This window comes from Ambystoma mexicanum, chromosome 13 (assembly GCF_040938575.1).
Source record: "Ambystoma mexicanum isolate Mex_15411 chromosome 13, UKY_AmexF1_1, whole genome shotgun sequence".
NCBI classification, from domain to species: Eukaryota; Metazoa; Chordata; class Amphibia; order Caudata; family Ambystomatidae; genus Ambystoma; species Ambystoma mexicanum.
Genome location: NC_090938.1, coordinates 832,187,624 through 832,210,863, shown reverse-complemented (window position 1 = coordinate 832,210,863; position 23,240 = coordinate 832,187,624). Strand labels below are relative to the sequence as shown.

The window sequence follows — 23,240 nt, the reverse complement described above, 5'->3', positions numbered from 1 at the left end:
CCCCTAATAAGCATTCCCCAGGTGTCCATTCATATCTGCTTATCCCGGCATCAGTGCAGGTCTGTTTAACTTTGGACCATAGCGCCATTGTCCTGGTGCAAGTCCAGAACATGTGGATCAGATCAGCTTTGTCGTTCCCATACCATGGGCAAGCCGGGGAGGCTTGTTTGTTGAGGGAGGCCATCCTGTGTGGGGTCATATACGTCTGATGTAGGACGATTAGTTGTATCTGACCGAATCTGGAGTTTCTCGACACCTTCTTGGGGTATAGTAACGTTCTTTCCCATTCCTTGTCTGTAAGCGTAGTTTCAAGGTCCGTTTCCCATTTTGCCTTCAGTGTCGCACTTTTGGGGTTGGGTTTGTCGATGAGCCTCTTATAGAGTCGAGAGACCGGTTTCCAGCCATCCGTAAGGTTGTGCATCTCTTGTAACAGTGGGTCTGGGGTGGGTTCCTCAGGCCAGCTGCACCAGATCTTCTTGGTGGTTTGTTTGAGCCGATGATACCAGAGAAACTGGCCGCTTGATAGCCCTTCATTAGCCTGCAGTGACTCAAAATCCTTGAATTCGCCCTCCTCAAACATATCCCCCCCCCCCCATGTGTAAATTCTGGAGCCCTCCCACCTCCTAGCCGCGGAGAGATCCGATTCTGTTCTGCACAAGTCAACCAGGATGGGGTTGTCTGGAGAGTAAGGGTGTTTTATCTGCCTGATGTAGCAGGTTCTGGTCCAAATCTGCCTACCAAGTTCGACGATCAGGGGGGATTCTGGGGATTGTCGTAGAGGGTTCCAAAGAGTTTCCCTGGGGAATATTCTGGAGGGAGAGTGTCGCAATAGTCCCAGCTCGGCTGATGGATCGTCCGAGAGCCACTTCGTCACGTGGCTGAGCTGTGCTGCAAGATAATACAACTTGAGGTCTGGGAGTTGTATTTCCCCTTCCTTGTATGATAGGGTAGCCAAAGTCAATTTATGCCTGGTAGGTCTCCATAGGAAGTCCTTGATAAGTGCCTCTAATTTCTTAAAGAAGGGCGGTCTGACGTAGTGTCATATGTTGACGAAGAAATACAGAAATCGGGGGAGGACTATCATCTTAACGATTGCTGCTCTGCCTACCATTGCAAGTGGGAGTCTAAACCAAAATTGCATGGATCTGCGAAGGCTGGTTATTGCTACTGCCGTGTTGTGCTCGTGGGTGAGCATCGGGGTGTGGCTCACATTAATTCCTAGGTACCGAAACGTGTCAAGTTGCCACTTTATCTCAATGTCCGGGAGATCAGTTTCTTCTAGGCCTCTCAGGCTAGCCAAGGGAAAGGCAGAGGATTTCAGTCTACTGAATTTGATCCCAGAGTATTTCGCATAGTTGTCCAGTACATCCAATGTGATTGGTACGTTGACCTGGGGATCTTTCAAGTATAAAAGGACATTGTCTGCATATAGGGATATTATGTTATGTTCGTTGCCCACTTTGATGCCAGCGTCAAAGAACTGTTTCCTAAAATATATGGCAATCGGCTCCAGGCCCAATATGTATAGCATGGGCGACATTGGGCACCCTTGTCTGGTGCCCCTTTGTATTTATAGGAGAATTATAGAGTACTGTGATCCATCTGACAAAGCCCTCGCCAAACCCGAACCCTCTCAGCACCTCGATGAGCCACTCCCAGAAGATAGAATCAAAAGCCTTGATGGCATCGAGTGATGGTACTGCTAGGTCTTCTTCATTCTCATAGGTTTCGGCCATAATGCGTTGAAGCCTTCTCAGGTTGGCTGTGGTCTTCATGGATTAGGGACCCTACTACCCTAGCGAGTCTGCTGGCCAGTATAGTGGTGAGAATCTTGCTATCATAATTTAACATGGCCAGAGGGCGATAAGAGTCACAGTCAGTGGGTGGTTTGTTTGGTTTGAGCATGGGAATAATTATTGTCTCTTTCATAGTGTTAGGTAAGACCCAGTTTTCGTAGGCCTTTAGGTAGACCTCGTGGAGGATTGGGGTGAGGGTGGATTCGTATGTTTTGTAAAATTCAGGCGGGAGGCTGTCACTTCCGGGAGCCTTACAGGTGGCCAGCGATCTGATTGCTCCCGTCACGTCTTCTGCTGTGATTTCCATCTCCAGTGCCACTCTCTGTTCGCTGGATATTTTGGGGAGGCCTATCTCATCCAGTATTTCTTTAATTTCATCTCTGTCTATTTGTGTGTCATGGGAGTACAATCTGGAGTAGAATTTGGCAAACGCTTCATTAATTCCTAGTTGTGTCTTATGACGTATCCCGTTTTCGTCCAGTATATCCGTTGGGAGGTGCCTGGGGTGTTCACGCTTACACAGCCAAGCCAGCAGTCTGCCGGGTTCGTCGGACTCCTTGTGAGACCTGGTAGTGTATGTTGCAAAGTCAAACTTCTCTAATCTGTCCCAGGAAGATTGGCATTTCTCGCGGGCTTCCTTCAACTTCATTTCGACCTCTGGAGTGATGTTTGAGGTGGATTCTAGACGGGAGCTCTCTTCTTCTTGTGCTTCGAGTTCAGTCCTCAATTGCCTGCGATTGCCTCCAGCTTTTGATATTACTTCTCCTCTGGCCACCACCTTCATGGCTTCCCACAATGTGCTCCAGGTAGATACTGAGCCTTTATTAAATGTCAATGTATTCTTCTAGTTTTTCAGCGAGGTCCTCGCTGAACTCCGGGTCGGCGAGGGCCGCAGTAGGCATCCTCCACATGGGGATTGGTGGTCTTGGCCCCGTTAATTGCCATTGCATGATCAGTGGGGAGTGGTCTGAGATTGATCTTCCTAAATATGCCCTGGTATTGGTTCTCTGTCGATGAACGGATAATCGATTCTCGTGTGGATCTTGTGCGGGGCTGAATAGTAGGAATAGATCTTTTCAACAGGATGCTGTTCCCTCCAATTATCCACCAAGTCGAGTTGTTGCAGCGTTTCCGTCAGAGCGCATGTTGCGGGGTTACTTGGATGGGGGGGGAGGAGGGATGCAGACCTGTCCATAGAGCCATCAATGACACAGTTGAAGTCCCCCCCCCATATAAAGGTCCTATTTCGGTGTTGTCCCATCCGTGAACATATTGCTCTAAGGTGCAATGGTATTCCATGTTGCGGGAAGTACGAATTGACTAAGCAAATATGGAGTCTGCTCGATAGTGCCCCACATTATTACATACCTTCCTTTTTTATCGGACTCGAATCCTTGCAATTGGAAGGGCACATTCGGATTCACCCATGTGAACACCCCCTTGAGTATTTAGAGTAGGGGGGTCCTCTCCCGGTCCCAGACAATCGATCTGTTAATTTGGACATGGTGTCTTCCGTAAGATGCGTCTCTTGCAACATCGCAATCGAAACCTTTTTTCTGCGGAGATATGACTGTATTCGGTTTCGTCTCAGGTATGAGCTCATCCCTCTCACATTCCACGTCATCACTTTGAGTTGTGACGCCATCGGAGCAATATTTCGAGCCCGGCTGGCAGCTCCTCCTCTGGAGCCTGTAGCAATGCCAATCTGAGGTTATGAGACTGTTGACGGGAGTAGTCGGGTTCTTCGCCCCCTGGTGTCTGGCGGAGAGGCCGAACGAGGGCCGTTTCTATGTAGCTAACTGTTAGTTGGATTACCTTCTGAGGTCTGGTCGCTTGTGCTTGTTGTGGCCGTTTATGGCAGTGTGTGTCATATGCCGACGGTCTGAGAGCCTCAATCTTCCATCTGGGGGGCATCTTTACCATCTGCAAGGTTATCTTCCAGCCACATGTTGGCGGCCGTTGGGTTTTCTAGGAATATGGCACGCCCGTTGAAGATGACTTTCAAGCGCGATAGGTAGAGCAGCCTGTATTTCAGGTTTTGTTGTCGAAGTCTTGCTTTTACTGGGACGAAAGAGTTCCTCTCCCTCTGCACCTTCTGAGTGTAATCAGGGTAAATGGTTATTTTAGAGTCGCCACGTTCGATGGGGCCTTCTTCCCTGGAATGCCATAAGATAATTTCCCCATCCTGAAAGTTTAGAATTTTAGCAATTATTCGTTGCGGAAATGAGCCATGTGGAGGCCGCTTCTGGAGGGACCTGTGGGCCCTTTCGACCGCAAATCCCTGCAACAGTTTCCTGGACCCAATCTCCTGTTGTAGCAAGGATTCTACGTAGGCTGTAGTGTTTGGGCCTTCGTTTCCTTCTGGTACTCTTAGGATCCTAATGTTGCCCCGTCTAGCCTGATCTTCGGCCTCCTCGGACCTCACCTCCAGGATAGCCACTTTCTTCTCTAGGTCTGCAACCTTGGACTTCAAGGCTGCTGTGGTACCAGCCGTTTCTTCTATTGAAGTCTCGGTGTTTGTCACCCTCTCAGTTAATTTGCGGGCGTCCTGACGCATGAGTTGAATGTCCATTTTAAATTTGTCGATCTTAGAGTCTATGTGTGTCCTCAATGAAGCAATAGCCTCCAATATTTGGGAGTGGTTATCTGTGGTTTCCCCTTCTCTCGTGTGGGTAATCTCTGGGGTACAAGAGCGAGCCTGTGTAGGGGTTTTTGACTTGGCGGATACAATTGAGTCCATGGTGGCTGCTTTCGTTTTGTTCCTGGCGGCCATATTGGAGTCTCAGTGATGCTGCCCCTGGGACACTTTAGATGAGTTACCGGTGGGGGTCTCAGCCGTCTCCCAGTGTATAGAGTAATGAGTGATGTTCCCAAGGTGTCAAAAGTCAATGAATCCGAATCTGCAGGGGGGGTAGGGGTGCCGCCGCTATATCTGTGATGTCGGCGTCGCTGCCCTTACCTCCGAGCGTCCGACTCGCCGGGGCAGGGAGATCTGGGGCCACCGTAGTCACGCTCTTGCTGCTGGTTCTCACTGTCCTGCGCCCCGGGGCTACGCTGGGGAGGAACCTCCGGTGATCGTGTGCACCCTCAGCGGGCCGTCCTCAGCGACGGCTGAGCCTGCGTAGTGTACCACGGGAGCGGTGTACAGGTGCCGCTGTGGCGGGCCTCGCCCAGCGGTGAGAAGCAGGGTGAGGTGGGGGGGGGGGTCTCCCTTCGGATGTCCTGCATGTGATCGTGCTCCGTCGTGTTGTCTCTGCTCGATCTGGCCACCTTAACACCCAGATGCCGTTGATGGTGGCTTCCTTCTCGGAGTTTCCGCTAAGTGGCGCGGGGCGCCATCTTGGATGCGTATGGAAGCGGGGGAGGGAGTATGATTCTAGGGCAATTTCGCCGACCAGAGGGTCCGATTTCCCAGCTGGTCAAGCAGATTGTGTGGGGGTCAGCTTCTCCCACCTCTGCATCAGCTTTTCGTGGTCGTAGGCACTTCTTATGCCGGCAAAAAGGATCTCGAAACGGCGTCTCGGCAGGAGCTCGGCTATTCAGCCTCTGTACGCCATCGGCTCCAGACCACACCCCCCGAATTATGCCTTAATGATGATAAGACAGAGCCTATCATTGGAAGCTAAACAAAATTTAATAACCTAACCCAGCAGTACAAATCATTCATCATTGATGGCAATACCACCCCATTAGCCAGTGAGATAAAAACCCTTTGAGTCTACATTGACTCTGCCCTCACGCTAAACAGACAAGTCAATGCAGTAGTCTCCTCTGCTACGTACACGGCCAAACTAATAAGAGCTAATCGCCCTTTCCTCTCTCCTAAAAATACCATCAAATTGGCCAGAGCATTATAGTGATTACTGCAACTATCTCTTCGCTGGAACTCTAACAAAAAAGTTACAAACAGTACAAAACAATGCCATAAGAGCTGCGCTCAACATCCCTAGACACAACCACATCTCTGCTACTAGAAGGAACATTCATTGGCTTCCTATCCAGGTCAGAATCAAATTCAAATGTCTAACCATGTTGCGTAAATGCATGGCTAAGAAGGCACCCAAATATCTCAGCAGTCTCATTAGCAAAGCCAATTCCAACAGACCAACGCGGAGCGCATACACCAATCAACTCAGCATATTTCTCAAGAGATGAAAAGCAGGAGGCTCCAGTTTCCCAGTAATGGCTCCTAAACTATGGAACGCTCTTCCGCACCAACTCAGAAATGACCAATCATATTGGTCTTTCAGAAAAAAACTTAAAACGTTCCTCTTTAGTTCTGACCTCCAGCAATCATCTACTGTAACCTCTATTCTGGGGATTTCATGTACTGACAAGGTCAAATGTAAATATTGTAATGTAATGTCTTATGCAGTCCTGTCATTGTGATGGTCTGAACATGATTCAATTACGATGTTTACTGCAATATCTGTAACAATGTATGCTTTTTAAGATATGTCAAAATGTAACCATTTGTCATAAGACTACAATTGAGCGCTTGGATGCCTCTGGGCTTCGCGCGCTGTACAAATGCAAAAATAAAATAAATGCCGTAGTCTGTGGCATTTTTTTGGTACAGTATTTTCTGTGCTTGATACTTGCACCCACATGTGCTGCAATCTCAAACTGACATTATGTATTTAACTTGTTGAAGTCCACCATGACAGCCTATTTATTCATTTGCATGTACATTGTTGTGTGAAGTTGTAAATAGTGCGTGTTGCTAACACCCAACCCATTTGCAGGGGGCAAAAATGTAAGTTGCAAGTTACTCGCCACTCGTAAAAAAAAAAGTAAATAGTCACCTCAATCCTATAAATACACACAGCACACCATTTCTTACTCGCCAAGTGTCAAATATCACTAGGCAATGGCTAGTGGCGAGTGCACATTTTGCACCCTGCATTTGTACTCATCGCATAACAAGAACTTAGAGAGTCCACTGGAGCCCAAAACGCATTTCTTCAAAGACTCAGATGTTGTAACCCCTTAGGCTGGCACCCTTTGCCTAAATTTGGGAAGTGTTCATTTAATTTTTGTCACCTTACCGTAACTGCTCACATCTCCAAATGACAAGGAAACAGTAGATCTGCTGGCTCTCTTCAATGGTAACCTGAACCCATAGTCATGCAACCAAGCTTGTGCACTAACCAGATTGTGTGTCTCATGTATGTATACACCCGATGTAGCCCCCCCGTACCATGAGGCGTGGTTTTGACAGACTAGGCACTTACCTGATTTCTAACGTATCTGTAGCGGATGTAGCCCCCCCCCCCGGTACCGTGAGGCGGGGCTTTGCCAGACTAGGCACTTTCCTGATTTCTAACATATCTGTGTACTTGATGTAGCCCCCCGTACCATGAGGTGTGGCTTTGCCAGGCTAGGCACTTTCCTGATTTCTAACGTATCTGTGTACTTGATGTAGCCCCCCGTACCATGAGGCGTGGCTTTGCCAGGCTAGGCACTTCCCTGATTTCTAACGTATCTGTGTACTTGATGTAGCCCCCCGTACCATGAGGCGTGGCTTTGCCAGGCTAGGCACTTCCCTGATTTCTAACGTATCTGTGTACATGATGTAGCCCCCCGTACCTTGAGGTGTGGCTTTGCAAGACTAGGCACTTCCCTGATTTCTAACGTATCTGTGTACTTGATGTAGCCCCCCGTACCATGAGGTGTGATTTTGCCAGAATAGGCACTTCCCTGATTTCTAACGTATCTGTGTACTTGATGTAGCCCCTGTACCATGAGGCCTGGATCTGCCAGATTATTCTTTTCAAGAACCACCTTTATGTTGTGACCTCCATGCGTGGTCCTGCACTCAAGAATATCAATGTGCATTCAGTGGTGGACTGGCCTATAGGGAACTCTGGCGATTTCCCGGTGGGCCGCTGCACCGTGGGCCACTTTTGTATGTTATTTCCAAATGTTCTCATAGGAAAAGCATTGGGCTTGCTGATCATTTGTAATATGGGGCCCTTTTTAAATCTATTTCCAGTGCCTCGTTTGGTTCCCAGTCCACCACTGTTTGCATTTACTGTAACTAGCACTTAGATGCCGGGGGGTTGTGTGCGCTGCTACAAATGCAAAAATAAATAAACTGTTGACAAACCCTCACCTTACGAATACCATCAAAGCTCTTTTGAACCTCGCTTCTCCGCCACTGCCGCTTTCAAAACTAGCAACCATTCTCATTGTATTAATCCTTTTGCCTGTTGCCTTGGTCTGCCCAATATTGTGGCTAAAATGCTTCCATAAACAGCAACACATACATACAGATTTACCAGATGGGTTGTTCTATGTTATTTTACATGTCTCGGGTGGCGGTCCTGGCAGTCACGGGAGCCAGAGGACATCCAGGATGTTTCAGGGTGGGAGAGAACCGGGAGGGAGAGCAATCAGAACAGGAGGAGGGAAGCAGTGGCGCTCCATGGCGACGTGAGGAGAGGACTCTGCAGGACTAGGACAGGGGGAAGGATGATTGGGATCTATGTGATCACTGCGCCGCCCAGAATGGCGACTGCGTAAATGCCACGCTCTGCAGTGATCACAGTTGTTGCCCGCATCCCTCTACCCACTCCCTCCCCCCAATGCACTTACCTTCTCAGAGGAACACGCAGAAGTGTGCCGTCTCGGAGCTTGCACTGCATAGTAAGTTTTTTTCTTAAACTTTGTCCCCTGCTCTGCATCTAAGTGAAGCAGAGTACACCCCGCATTCCCCATTACACTGAGTAAGAGGAGCGGGAGACACCCCGCTGCCCCTGCTCGCCTTAGTCGGTGATTATAATGGGGGAGGGGGCGAGAAATATGGATTTTTTGTACTGCGCTCCGATGACTCGCAGGAAGAAGGGTAAAATCTAACAGAACACAAACAAATCTCCGGGCAGAAAAATCACTGCGACGAAAGATGTCAGAGCAAAGCTTTCATCTGTCATTAGAGCCGAAGCATCTAGGATGAGAGGACAGACCTAGAAGCAGAGCAGGCTCTGCAGGGGCCCCCTCTCCTCAAACATTCGGCCAACACAAGTGACAGAAAGCATGTTCAGCTTTTACCAATCAGACCTCACCAGGAAGCAGTCTCTGCATTATTAAAATCCACCCCCCTGTTTGTTCCCATGTGAAAGTCCCCTGAGCTCTCTGAAACTTGGCGCGTTCGTGCGCGCATGTGTTATTGGGTCTGAATGCGCTTTTTATATGTAGGTGTGTGTCCGTCAGCAGGGTTAGGTGTACGACTGTGGCATTGTTTGACAGTTTATTTGTATTGTTTAGCTCGAGGGCAGCGGAGCGCTGTACAGAGTGTGGGTAGCCGGCATTTGGGCTGGCATCTTTTAACAGAAATTGAGGTCCCAGCGTCCATGGGAATTAGTCCTCCGTCAGGTGTGGTTGAACAATACTTTTTTTGCGCTTCTGTGTAGTCTTCTGTGTATGTCCGTGTGCGTTCATGTGTATGTGGTTCATATGTTTGCTTGGCTCTTTTGTGTGTGCCTCTGTGAGCAAGCCTGTGTACCAACACTTCCCGAGCACTGCTAGACTGCATGCAAGTCTGGAGAAAATGGGGGGGTGGGTGTTGAAGGGGATTGGGGGTGGGGAAAGGGTCCCACTAGCCTTTCTAAGAGGCCCAGCCTAATGCAGAACGTCTCCCTGTAAGGCTATCACTGTGGATAAGGTGGTGGGGGTTCCATCTGCCCAGTCCTCCCAACCTTAACACAACTCTGTAGTCAGAAAGTAGCCCCGCTGGCAGTGCAGTTGTACCCCCACGCTCAGCTAACTTGCCCCATGTATCAGCTATATCCAGCTCTGTGCTACACCCATAGGGCCAGCCACCATCAACCAACTCCTACTCAATAGGACACAGCACAAATATCTCTTTAAATACCCGGGATATAGCAGTAAGGACTACAGCGGACGAGGGGCACGAGCCCAAAAATCATAGTATGCAGATCCCCACCCCAACAATTAGCTTTCAACATAAACAAAAAAATCCAAACTCTGTAGAAACGACTTACATTGCGGGCTGCTACAGCCATCAGTACTTCCTTTCAGGAGCTAGCCCATAAAGTGCAAGTACATTCATCAGACAAAACATGACCTCATGGTCGATGCAAGTACAAGAAAAGCGTCTATTAAAAGGCCTTCCTTGTAAAAGACTTAAACATCAGATAAAAACAACATAAACGCCCAATTGCATACTTCACCACACAACAGATGGGGTACCAATTAAGACTAATAAAATAATTGCAGACAGAGGCAACTTCCGAGTTTCTTTGTACCAGATTATTCAGTTAATGCGTTACATCTCAGTCGCCAGGCCTTGCACACGAAACCTGAAACTGCGAACACAACTGCTGTACAGCATGTCGTAACTAATGAGTCACTAGAAAAGCGAGCTTGGTCTTTAAGTAAGAACAGAAAAACAAAACATTATTTCCAGATTAGAAAATATTCAGGGCGGTCCAGTAGAAAATGGGTAAGGATTCAATCACCAGTGGGCAAGACGAGCCTGGAGACCATCCACAATTATTTTCGGCCCCTGGGAAAAGATTTAAATTAAATTTGATATTACAGTGCTCTATCAAAATGCAAGGTAAATGTCATTCAGGTATTGTTCAGGCACTACGTCAGCTTCATGTAGAATGAAGCCAGTGAACCTTGATGGAGAAACAGATGTTAACATCGCCGTTTCTATATGCAATGCGACAAGCTTGCTCTTGATGTCTTTACAAGTGTCTTCAGCAATGGTGATCTCATATCAAGAAGGTTGGGTTAGGACTTGTCTCCTGGCATATTTATGACACCCCACAACATTTCTTTGCTTTGATTTAGCCTGGCAACCTTGCGAAGGCTAGCCAGTAAAAAAGGTGTTTACATTGAGCTATACAAACCACTGGTTTCAGCCCAGTTTCTATGCACAGTAAGACCGCCGGGGTACTTGCAGGCAAGCCAAAGACATGCTCCATGAACTTATCTAAGTAATCCCTCTGTACCCCAAAGCTCACTCCCATAAAGTGGGGCTGACACTGCTTGGGCTTTATGACCCCAAGAACCGTCAGAAGGGAATGGCTACCCAAGCATTGGTTTAGAGTACAGAAGGTGTTAGAACGAGGAATCAAGGTAAATTTCCCGTTTGGTCGCTCTGCTGCCCATTTTATGTCACTTTGAAATCTAATACCTAGAGAGTCATAAAACTTAACCGCCTGGAGAAGTTCACTATCCAGGCTGATTTTGGCCTTAGTCTTACTGGAGGAATGGCAGGTCATCACCATCATTTGTGCTTATTTACACAGAGGCCTCTTTCTTTGCAAACCTCTGCCGCAATATCAACCTGTTTTTGCAGCCCCCGCCCCCTCTGCCTCCTCTTAAGGATGGCATCATCAGCATATAAGAGGAGGCCAACCTTTCTATTAGCTTCTTTGGGGAATCAACTTTAGAGTTAGTGGTGATTTTGAGTGCCAAACCATTAATATAGAGTAAAAGAAGCAGGGTGCAAATATGCAACCTTGAAGGACCCCACTATGTGCTGGGAACGGGTCAGTCACCGCCCCCACTCTGCCCAAATCGTTGCCGTATTAAGTTCATATCTTTGGATCCGACCATGCATATCTTTGGGAATTTGTAAATTGGAGCTATTTAGGAGTTTCAACTGTACAATAATGTAGGAACCCTGTAGATTGGACAAATTGCAAGGGAACAGATGTTATCTTGCCCTTTGTATTAAAATCTTTAGGGGGGATTAGAAATGTGTTGGTCATGTATTTTGCAAGGTCATCAAAGGTTGTATGTAGCTGCACAATTTAGAAAGTCTTTTAAATGTGCCAGAAGTCTGTGGAATGGAGATGGCCATCTATAGTTCAAGGGAAATAATGATTAAGCAGACCTTCCTCTATTTGCTAAAATAAGTCAGCGAGACCATGTGCATCATACTTCGAGTTAAAGGTTTTAGGCCAGTTATTGCTAGCAATGAATTATGTTTTCAATAGTAATGTTTAAACCATGCACCAACGTCAGGACCACTACAACCAATCCCGAGAAGAGGTGTGTTTTAAAAAAGGTATCTAGTCATAGCATTGAATGCCAAAGCATCGAATGCCTTCCCATCTAAAAAAGCATCGGAAAAAAAACATCTAATGCAGTTTTTTTGTAAGGTAAAGGGTTTCTTTTAATTGTATTGGGTTTTTAAAGGTTAAAAAAGGGGGGTTGGGGAGACCCTCCCCTGATGATAAAAAAATAAAAAAGGAAAATAAATGCATTAGATGCTTGTTTTCAATGCTTTTATTTTAAATGGTAAGGCATTCGATGCTTTGGAATTCGATGCTTTGACAATACACTGTTCAAAAATATTACCTGAAGATAATGAAGAAAAGCTGGACCAATGAAAATGGAAGAATTGGAGAAAGATGGGATTTCTTTGAAGAGGTTTTGTCCAATCATATTTGGTGGGTGAAGAGTAATACATTTATCTGGCAGTGTTTTAAATTGTTGCAAAAAGTATATAAGCTGCCAACTGATGTTGTATTGTTTAGACTTGGTTTTGTTTGGTCCTAATAATATTTAGCATTTATTTAGCGCTAAGAAACCTCAGGCATCTGAGCGCTGCTTTTTATTACCCACGGTGTGTGGTCCTGCAACACCATCTAACCACTCCCCAGAGCTTTTGTACAATAAACTTGCTTTATGTACAACTGTGCACTAGCTTCTTAAATGGTGGGCCTGTTTTTGGTTAAGGTGATTAAAGGTCCACCCTCACACCTCGTTTGCCAAAGCAGTTCTCTTAGGGGAACACCTATCGGCCTGGGGTACAGAGAATGTATGCCTCCAAAGGATGTTGGAGAATTTTCAGGACTGAAGGGGGCCTTCATCCTATTATGCATGGACTGATTGACCATTATACCAATCCACCATCTTCAGAGACCTAAGAAAACTACATCGAACGAAAAAAGATTAAGGTATGTATAACTCGCGCCACGTCTGACAAATGCCACAGGCACGGCTCCCCATCCATGCACTTTAGAATGCAGCTATGGTTATGCAAATCCATTCTAGCAGCTTGCATAGCCGAACACACAAACCCCCAGACGTACCTCAACAGCGGCAAGCTACGTAAAATATTCAGTCTAGCTGCGCACACACCGAATCTTCTGCCCCAACACTCTTGTAAATATGCTTGCTGTAATAGTTGAGTAATTCATCTATTATATTCATCCATTATATCATCCATTGATCATGTATTTAACCAGAGAAATGCCACATTTTATACCATGGGTTGCAGAAGCTATTATGGTTCCATATTTGCTGAAAGCCATGCATTTAGAATGTCATTATGTACACTGGTCCATTTTAATAGTGCTTTAGAGAATGCTTGTAGGAGCTAGACAGAGAGCTGTTCTCTGTTCCATTCTGAAGGGTTTCGCCATGCACAGAAGATTTGTTGTTGGTACAGTGTAGGGACTGGAATGATAACAATTAGCCTGCTCTGTGACCTAGTAGAGAGAGTCGGCCTGGCCTTATCTTGCCTTGTCTGAGCAGGCAAGGGGGGAGGGAAGGAGTGTCTTTTCGGTGAAAAGCTGAATGCAGAGAATCATGTTTTGATTTAGCAGAATGAGATGGCTCCATGCAATGATCAGAAAACATGATATGCTGTCCTGTTCTTATGTAGATGTCACCGTGAACTCATATCCACATAAGCAGATATACATAGTGTCTCTTTAGGAGAGGGAAATGCTTTGCTAAGTGAAAATGCAGATTTGAACATTAAACCATAGAAATGGCCAGATTTGCCATTTGCGTCACAGGAGTGTATTAAGCCATGCCTGTGCTTTCTAGATTCAGAAGGGGAGAGAGGCCGGGGAGAGAGGCCCGACTAGCTCAGTCGGTAGAGAGGCCCGTAAGCTCGCTCACACTCAGTCTTGCAGTAGGGGCCTGGTAGTCACTTTGTTGTGGGTCGGTGAAAGACGGTGCGGGAGATCATTTGCATTCAGAGGGGAGTCTTTTGGATGAATGATTAGAGTAGCTGTTTTGTTATGCATTGGGAGACGACATAAAGGGGAGTGTTAGAGAGTGCAAGTGTATGGGGAAAGAGGAAATGCTGACAAACAATTAGGAGCTTTGCTATTTGCTATTAGGCTCAGCTGGTCTGAGTGCTAGGCATGCTAGTAGTTGCTAAGAGTGAGGCCAGAAGTGCTGGCAAGGTTGCCGTAATTAGGCACCCATGTAAGGTGTTGCAGATTCGTTTGCTAATGTAGTATTTTGCAGTGATGTTATCATGCAAGGCATGAATAAAGTATTTTGATTGCAATTGAACCGGTTTGAGAGTTTCTTTTTAGGTCTCATTTTGTGTCTTTTCTCATGTTTGTTTGGTTTGTGTGTTTTTCCCATAGCATAGCAATTTTGCTGTATTTTCTCAGATGCACCTCAGTAACACAGTGCACCATTGTATTTCATTTTTGTCACTCTATCCTAATCCAACTTTACCCACCCACGTGCCTGACCACAGGGCTGCTTACTGGGGCCCAGACAACCCCACCTAAATCCTAACCTGGCTGAATGCACACACGCACCTTAAAATTAACTCTTAGAATCTCCCATACATGGACTCCGGTCCAGAGGGCGTTATGATAGGATATATGATATGGCATTTATAGCGAGCCCATACACAAGTGTTTCAGGCGCAACGAGGCAAGGGAGAAGGAACAGAGGGAAGACAAAAGATCTTACTAGGCCAGGTGATTTTGAGATTGTGCAAGTCCAGGGGGTGGGGGCAAGGGGGCAGCGCAATACACAGGAACAGTAAAGAATAAATCAAATAAATAAAGAAAAACAATAGGTAAAAGTGCGGCCAGCTAGTGGCAAGTGTAGGGCTAAGTGCAGACATCAAGTGCCAAGAGCTGGGGGGACTGTAGGGATACAGACAGACCCCAAGTGCGGGGGTTGCCAGGGAGGCATTGCAGCTGTGCAACTGGTGGGGGAGGGGACCTGGGCCCGAGATCAGAGGGTAGCCAGGTGACCAGTGCAGTTTCAGTCAGCAGTTCAGCAGGGGAAAGGAGGAGAGAAAGCAGAAGCAAAGAGGAAGGTCTTGAGGTCCTTCCGGAACCAAAGATGGTTCCCAAGTTTCAGGGAGGCCCCGGCCGAAGAGAGAGATGTACCACCAACTCGTTGCTTGGAGAAGCGACAGACCCTGAGGGAGCTGGAGGCGGATGAGCTAAGAGCTCGAGAAGGAAGATATTTAGGAAGAGAGAGTTGGAGGTACTGCGGTCACAGGCCCCAGAAGGCCTCGTGGACAATGCAGAGGGTTTTGAACTTAATCCTCGTAGTCACTGGGAGCCAGTGCAGAGATTTCAGTCCTGGAGAGATACGATCCATGGGCTTGAGGCCAAGGACAAGTCTCGTGGTCCTGTTCTGGAAGAGTTGCAGAGGGCGGAGAGTAGAAGCAGGCAGATTTAGAAAGAGGCTGTGCGGTTCCAACCACAAAGTGCATTGAGGCCATACAAATGGGGAAAAAGCACTAGATAAATGACGATTACAATTGTAATAATCACCACTTTTTGGACTACTTTACGGTTTGCAGTTGTGTCTGATGTGGTTTTAAAAGATTTTACTGATAATTCCGCTAGAAGAGTGAACCTGTTTGAAAGGGGGATATCAGGGTTTACAGGAATATCAGCATGCTGGGTATTGGTCACTTAGCTACCTCTGTGTGATGCCATAGGTCTCAACTGCGGGTGTATAATTGCATCCCCCAGCCTGCTCTCCAGCACATAGAATAGATCCTCAGTGCCTAAATTAGGTAAGATTGCAGCCCCATTAATGGTGTTGGATATTTCGGACACTTGGGATTTATTTAAAGGAAGACTGAACTGTAGATGTAGTCGCACTGCTTCGGACCTCCCGGGCCGCCTGTTGCATACCCTGGTTGTAATCAGTTGCCAACTACCCGGGCAATATATAGTTGGGACAGAAGTGGTCCCCGACCATCAGGGTGGATATCCCGAGTGTGTCCCTGATGGCGTGAGGTAGAAGAGACCTGCTGAGTCGGTCTGACAGAGGACAGATCTGCCATTTTGTGCGCCGGCTGCAAGGGTGTCTCAAGGGTGGACTGAGGCGCACCCTCCTGAGAAAAGATTGAGTGTCTTGGCGGCAGCAGGGAGACACTTCCCTGGCCCCACATAACTCCACTGATAAAGCAGAGCCTACGGCAGCGGGACCAGAGGGAGATGCATCCCTAATGGAGAGTGAGCAGCGCAGGGGCTGTAGTGAACAGTACACGTCGACGCGCATGAGCGTGGAGTGGGTCTGCCTGCAGCAGCGATATTTGAGGAGCAGATATTGGGCATCAAGTCCCTACTGGTGACCGTGCAGTCCGGCGCTGCATGGGACAACACAGGTCGGCTTGCATGAGAATGGAGCGAGTCGGCCAGCAACGGCATAACATTACTGGCAGACACCAGGGGCAGTGGGCCTCCAAGCCGCCTGCAGGGCCAGGAAGGTCCACCGGAGAAGCCACCAAGAACACCCTTCGTGCTCCCAACACCACCACTACCACATCTCTACACTAGAGCATATCCACCCTCACAAAATCTGGATGGGAAAAGCACTAAAGACATCCTTGCTGAAAACCCTCACCTCCCAATTGCAGATACCTATGTCAGGGCATCCTCCAGAGAAATCTTCCCCGACAACCTTTTCTCTGTCCCATCTCCAGACCTATGGACTCATCGCTACTCTCTCCCCCCTTACTCTTCAACTACCATTAATGATGGCACAAAGTGGGAGTCCTCTTGGCAGGCTTCTTGTAATTGGTTATTTATAAACGCACTTAATACCCAGAGGTTTCTAAGCGTGAACTTGGGGATCGAATCTGTGTGGCTATGCGTGGTCTTGCTTCCAAGGCGAGAGCATTGTCCCCCGAGCTTTACTCCCAAGTCTTCTTCTCATCTTGCTGCTCCATTAATGTGTACTTCATGGGCACAATCCTGGTTCAAGGCCCCCAGGTTAACCTCCTTCTCTTTGACCAGATCCTGCCGTCTCTGGTCAACTTCCTCCCTTCCTTCCTTCTCCTGCCTCTCCCCCTACTCTCCCCCCACCCGTTCTGCCACCTCTGACTGAAGTACCATGCACACCTGTACTCCACCTAAAAAACGTTCAAAAGGCACTGATTGTCTCCACCTGGCGACCCTCAACGCAAGCTCAGATAACACTCTGTTGACATCTGCCTTCCCGTCCCGGGAGGATAGCTCAGCTGCAACGTGCTTCCCTTGGAAACAAGACGACACAAAGCAACACAGGTCCGATCCCCGGGTCAGCACTTATAAACCTCTAGATATTAAGCACGTTATAAATATGCAACTAAGACATATTCCTGTAACAGCGCCTCGATGCCCCAGGGCTGTGTGAGTGCTTTAAAAATGCACAAAAAAATTATAAAAGGGCACTGACCTTGACATACTCGCACTCATTGACACTTGGTTCAATGCCAGCTCAGCCACTTCTTTTGGACTCACTCTTACCGGACCGCTTTAAGATCACCCCCAAGCCTCGAGCTCACTGGGCTGGCGCTACCTTAATCTTCCCTCTTCCATTCTACCCACTCACCTCTATTCGTCCATTGAGAGCCGAGTATGCAAACTGGTCATCTCTCCCTCCTCCACACTGACCATTGCTACCATTTACCGGCCTCCAGGCGCTTCTTCTCGGTTTCTCTCTGAGTGGGCTGATTTCTGTTCCTCCTTACTCTCCATCACCACCAACCTGCTACTCCTGGCTGACTTCAACATCCATTTAAACTCCATGTGCATAGCATCCACTCCCTGCATTGACCTCTGCACCTCCCTACCCCTCTCCATTCTTCCATTTGGTCCTACCCACTCTGCTGGACACACGTTGGACGCCATCATCGATTCTGACCTCCCTCTCTCATCTCCTTTCATCACCCCTCTCTCATGGTCTGAACACTCTCTTCTCACCTCCCACCTGGGTCCTTATGGCCCTGTGACAACTCCTCCAAATGCCCTGCCAACCTTGTTCACGAACATCCGTCTGATGAAACGAGTGTCCACTGCTGCCTTCACTTCCCCCTTGCCCACCCAACTCAGACTCTAGCTCTGATTCTGCTCTTAGCAGCCATTACCAACACCCTTGACATCCTTGCCCCAGTCACGAGGATCCGCCTGAAATCTGCCTCCAAGCGTAACACCTGGTACGACTTCGAACTTGCAGACAAAAACCATAAGTGCGGAGCTGCAGAATGGAAGTGGCAAACTTCAGGTTCACCACCTGACAAACTGGCCTGCCGCCTGCTCAGGAGGGACTACAGACTGTCCATTCGTGCAAAAAAAGGGCCCACATTCTGTCAAGAGTATCTGGCGTGTGTCACAGCAACTCTTCAGGGAACTTGCCAACCAGTCCGCAGTATCCTCTGCCCCTACTCCTTCCCAGGCCCTTTGCAATGCACTCGCCATTTACTTCACCTCCAAAACTCAGGACATACTGAACAGCCTTGTCACGCACTCTTCCAACCCTCCAACCCACCCACCACCCCTATCCTCTCACCCTCCTCATTCCTCCTTTGTCTCTACAGAAGAAGTCACCAGAGTTGTCAACTCCATGAAGGTCTCTTCCAAACAAGGTTGTCCCTTGCTCATCTAGAACCATCAAGGACAACATTTCCTCTCTCGCCCCTGCTCTCGCTGATCTTTTTAACCACTCCTCTGCTACTGGTTCTTTTCCATCCTCCCTCAAGCATTCCCTTGTGCACCCCATCCTTAAAAAAACATCAGTAGACCCTTCCTGCCTGGCCAACTATCACCCCTTTCCTGGGGAAAGAAACTGCTTTAGAGGTTGTCCCTCCCCCAACACAGCTATCACACTGAACTTGTTGGCAGTCTTCACGACCAGCAGTCTGGATTCTGAGCAGCCAGAGGCACAGAAACTGCTCTTCTCAACACCGGTGAAGAACTGCTTCCATACGCTGATTCCAACTCCCCTGCTGTCCTCATCCTCCTTGTTCTCCCTTCTGCATTTGACACAGTGAACCACTCCATCCTCATAAATAGGCTCCATTACTTCCTTGGTATCCCAGAGCGGGCACTGGGCTGACTTACCTCTTTCCTCACTGACCGCTCTTCCAAACTCATACTGGGCACCTTCCCCTCCCTTACTCCCTCCTCCACCTGTGGTGTCCCCCAGGGCTCAATTCTTTCACCTTGGCTCATTAACATCTACCATACTCTCTGGCACGCCTCATTTCCTCCAACTTCCAGTGCTATGCTGATGACACACAACTCTTCTTCACACTTCCTACAGACGCCCTTGCACCCTCCTTCATCCCTCACTGCCTCTCAGCCATCCAGGCCTGGTGTACTTCTAAGGACCTTTACCTCAACACCAGCAAACAGAGATCCTCCTTATTGGGACCCGACTCCCGACTTCTTCCCTTCACTCTGGCTTTCTTCCTTGGTCTCTCTCCCTGCTCCCTCTTCGGAAGCCAGAAACCTGAGTAATCTTCGAATCCTCTCTCTCCTTCCTCCCTCACATTCAGGACATTGCCAAGAATTCCAATGTTCACCTTTTCCTTCTGAAAGGAATTATAACTTTCTTCACCTTCCCCCAAAGACTCAATGTTAACCGGGCTCTAGTTCTCTAGGCTCGACTACTATAATAGCCTCCTTAATCTACCTTCGTCCACTCTGCGACCCCTCCAGCTAATCCATAATAGAGCAACGAGAAGTATCCTTGGCCTCAAGTTCAGGACTGCATCTCTCCTGCCCTACAAAGTCTCAATTGGCTCCTGATTGCAGCACAGATTAAATTCAAATCCTTCTGCATCATTCACAAGGCTGTCTGGGGCCAGGGACCACTATCTGCAACTCTTCCTGACCAAGCCCCACCACCCCCTCCAGACACCTGCGTTTCTCTGGCACCAACTCCATGCGTGTGAAGGGGTTTGCTACACAGAGCAGGTGGTTGATCACTTTCCTCAGCGGGCTCCCTTGTTTAGAACAGCCTTCCTTTGCAGGACCTCCTTAATTTATGGAAAATCCTCAAGGGTTTCCTCTTTAGCTCTTCCTTCCCTCCCCTTCTAATCGCACAGTAGCTTGACTGGTGTGCAGGGTCCTAATGCATCCTCTGGGCCCTGACCTCCCACATTTTATCATCCCAGCTGCTGTCTATCCTCTGCACTTGCCTCAACTCACCCTACACCATTGGAGGTTGCATTTACTTTTCCTCATAGCACTTCACCTGCTGCTCTCCACGAGCACCACAGCACCTATGCCATACCCCTCTCCCCTCTGCACTTGCACGTTCTGAACACTCACAAGGCATAGTAGTTTAGTATTCCCCTCCCAATTGTCTCTTTTTGTTGCATTTAATTATTTAACATTGTTGTAATTACATTGCCCATCATTCTCAGGCCCCTCGCTTTTCCTTCTCGGTCCCCTCGCTTTTCCTTCTCGGTCCCCTCGCTTTTGTCCAGTGGGTGCTTTGACACAGTATTTGCTTCCTGTATAAATGCCTAACAAGTGAACAGTAAATAAAGTTCCGACTGCTTGATGGTATTCGTTTTTTTAGAAGGATTTGTTTTAGTGCCCTTTCCTTTATTAGTATGGACAGGTTTGTGATGGAGTTCCAAGTCGTTCAACAAAATCTCAATGTCCTGTAATAGTTTCTTGACCTCATCTATTGGTAAGAGCGTGATAGGTTATGTTCTTGCACTTGAGGGATAAGGAACCTGGACAGGACTCCTTTTTGTAGCCATTTGCAACCAGCCAGACTTAACCATAAAACAGATTAAATAAAACAAAATAAAACAAATAATCCAATTACTCCTTAGAGTTTATGGATCAGCACTGGGTTCAAAAGGGTGGAGTATGCCGAAGTGGATTGAGGGACTGCAGGGGCTGGCAGAGTCGGATTCCTCACCAAAGAGTAATATAATAGAACGTCAATCCTTTCTCGAGCAACGACCTTCCAGAGCACAGATTCAGAGACCAAACTGTTGACAAGCCCAGTGGGCGATTGGATATGCTTTTATCTACCTCAGTAGGCAATGAGTGAACACAGTACTCAATCAAACATGAAGCATTACTTAAACAGAAGTGGCAGGCTACTTCCCCATGCACGCAGGAAGGGCTCTCACACAAAGTAGTGAATGCACACTGACCCAGAGAGGCACCTGAACATGCCGGTGTGCTGGTTTCAGGCTGACTACAGACCCCAGAGACAAGCACACAGCCACCCCAGACCCTAGGGGCAAAATATGGCTACACAGAAAGAGGGACCATGACTAGTCGTGTGAGCTCCTCAGATCTTTAAAGCAAACAAAGGCAACCATCTCTGCTCCGATGAATGGAGGAAGCGGTTTGAAAAAAGCCACCAGGTTCACAGCCATGTGACTAAGAGAGAATACAACACGCCCTGGGAGAGAACGAGGTACCTTTGGTGTAGGCCTGCCTAAGGAATCCCATGGCACTCACAGCAGAAAACACTGAGGAAAACGAAGTCAGGCTAAAGATCAAACATGGCGAGGAAAAAAACAAGCCCAAAACCCAGACACCAGACACCCAACGGTGCAGTTACTATCAGCGGAGCCCAGCACAGCCCAGCACAGCTACAGGCAGCAGCACAGCACAGCTACAAGCAGCAGCCCAGCCCAGCTACAGGCAGCAGCCCAGCCCAGCTACAGGCAGCAGCCCAGCCCAGCTACAGGCAGCAGCACAGCACAGCCCAGCTACAGGCAGCAGCCCAGCTACAGGCAGCAGCACAGCCCAGCTACAGGCAGCAGCACAGCCCAGCTACAGGCAGCAGCACAGCCCAGCTACAGGCAGCAGCACAGCCCAGCTACAAGCAGCAGCACCGCCCAGCTACAAGCAGCAGCACAGCCCAGCTACAAGCAGTAGCACAGCTACAGGCAGCAGCACAGCCCAGCTACAGGCAGCAGCCCAGCCCAGCTACAGGCAGCAGCCCAGCCCAGCTACAGGCAGCAGCCCAGCCCAGCTACAGGCAGCAGCCCAGCCCAGCTACAGGCAGCAGCACAGCCCAGCTACAAGCACAAGCAGCAGCACAGCCCAGCTACAAGCAGTAGCACAGCTACAGGCAGCAGCACAGCCCAGCTACAGGCAGCAGCACAGCCCAGCTACAAGCACAAGCAGCAGCACAGCCCAGCTACAAGCAGTAGCACAGCTACAGGCAGCAGCACAGCCCAGCTACAGGCAGCAGCACAGCCCAGCTACAGGCAGCAGCACAGCCCAGCTACAGGCAGCAGCACAGCCCAGCTACAAGCAGCAGCACAGCCCAGCTACAAGCAGTAGCACAGCTACAGGCAGCAGCACAGCCCAGCTACAGGCAGCAGCCCAGCCCAGCTACAGGCAGCAGCACAGCACAGCTACAGGCACAAGCAGCAGCACAGCTACAGGCAGCAGCACAGCACAGCTACAGGCAGCAGCACAGCCCAGCTACAGGCAGCAGCACAAGTCATAATAGAAAAGGTGGAAACCCATGAACTCTCTGTTGTAAAGCCTGTGATGGAAGCTGGACACGTGAGCGGCCCGGGGGCCAGGCGAGCACATTCCCATGCGAGGCACTCTCCTGAATGCACCGGGAGGAAGGGGGGGCTGCAAGAGCCCAGGCAGCAGCACCCGGGGGCCTGCACTACCGCCCGTGACATCATCGCTGCGCGACCCCTGCCCACTGCCACTGCAGCAGGATTGCATCAACGCAAGCCCCCCGAGGGACGAGGCACGCACCGCTGTCCCCGCGTTACACCGAGGCCGCCGGACTCCAGCTGGACGCACACGCAGCAGCCTGCACCGACAGGGAACAACCAGCAGGGGGCGAGCCGGCGCCCTACGCTTGCTTCTTCTGTTATGATGCCGTGACTGAGAGCCACTACTTCCCGTTAGAGGAAGGGCCCTGGCAACGTGTCTCCACACGTGACTAACGTATCACGTCCCTGAGCACTTCAGCTACCACGTGATCCAACGACGCCATGTTAATTTCAATGCAGCCACAAGGCTAGTTCCCAACTGAGAAACGGACCATAGCAACGGCCCGCCTACTCTTCTTCACGTGACTTCTACGTCATCATTGTGATTGTTACGTTCCGCCCTGCGTCCCGCTACGCGGTGACGCAGGGCGTCCTAAATAAAAGCCCCGCCCCCGCGTTCGGGAGGCAGTTCCGGGGCCGACCTGTGATGAGCGTGAGTGTGTGATTCTTTCAGCTCCCGCTGGAGCTGCGCCACAGGCCGCGCGGCCTACTCGCATTACGCCAGCCCCCGCGCGCAGGCCGCGGGCCATCGACATAACAATGGCGACGAGGAGAGACGAACTCCACGACAGGCTCGGTGCTCTGAAGGCACCATAACGCCACACAGCCATCGCGGCTAAATTTTTGGACACCCGGTGGGGGTGCCATCACACACGTGACGCCCCCACCACAAAAAAAAAAAAATTTTTTTT

At 49.0% G+C, this 23,240-nt stretch overlaps 1 protein-coding gene across 1 annotated transcript in view; it reads right to left on the bottom strand.

Moving 5' to 3' along the window:
• Nucleotides 1-22,709, bottom strand: part of DHX16 (DEAH-box helicase 16) — a 317,650-nt gene extending 294,941 nt beyond the window's left edge. The window contains exon 1 of the mRNA XM_069635324.1: nucleotides 22,529-22,709. The gene's annotated coding sequence lies outside the window, so the exon portion shown is untranslated. The remainder of the gene's footprint in view (nucleotides 1-22,528) is intronic.
• Between the last annotated feature and the right edge of the window lie 531 nt (nucleotides 22,710-23,240).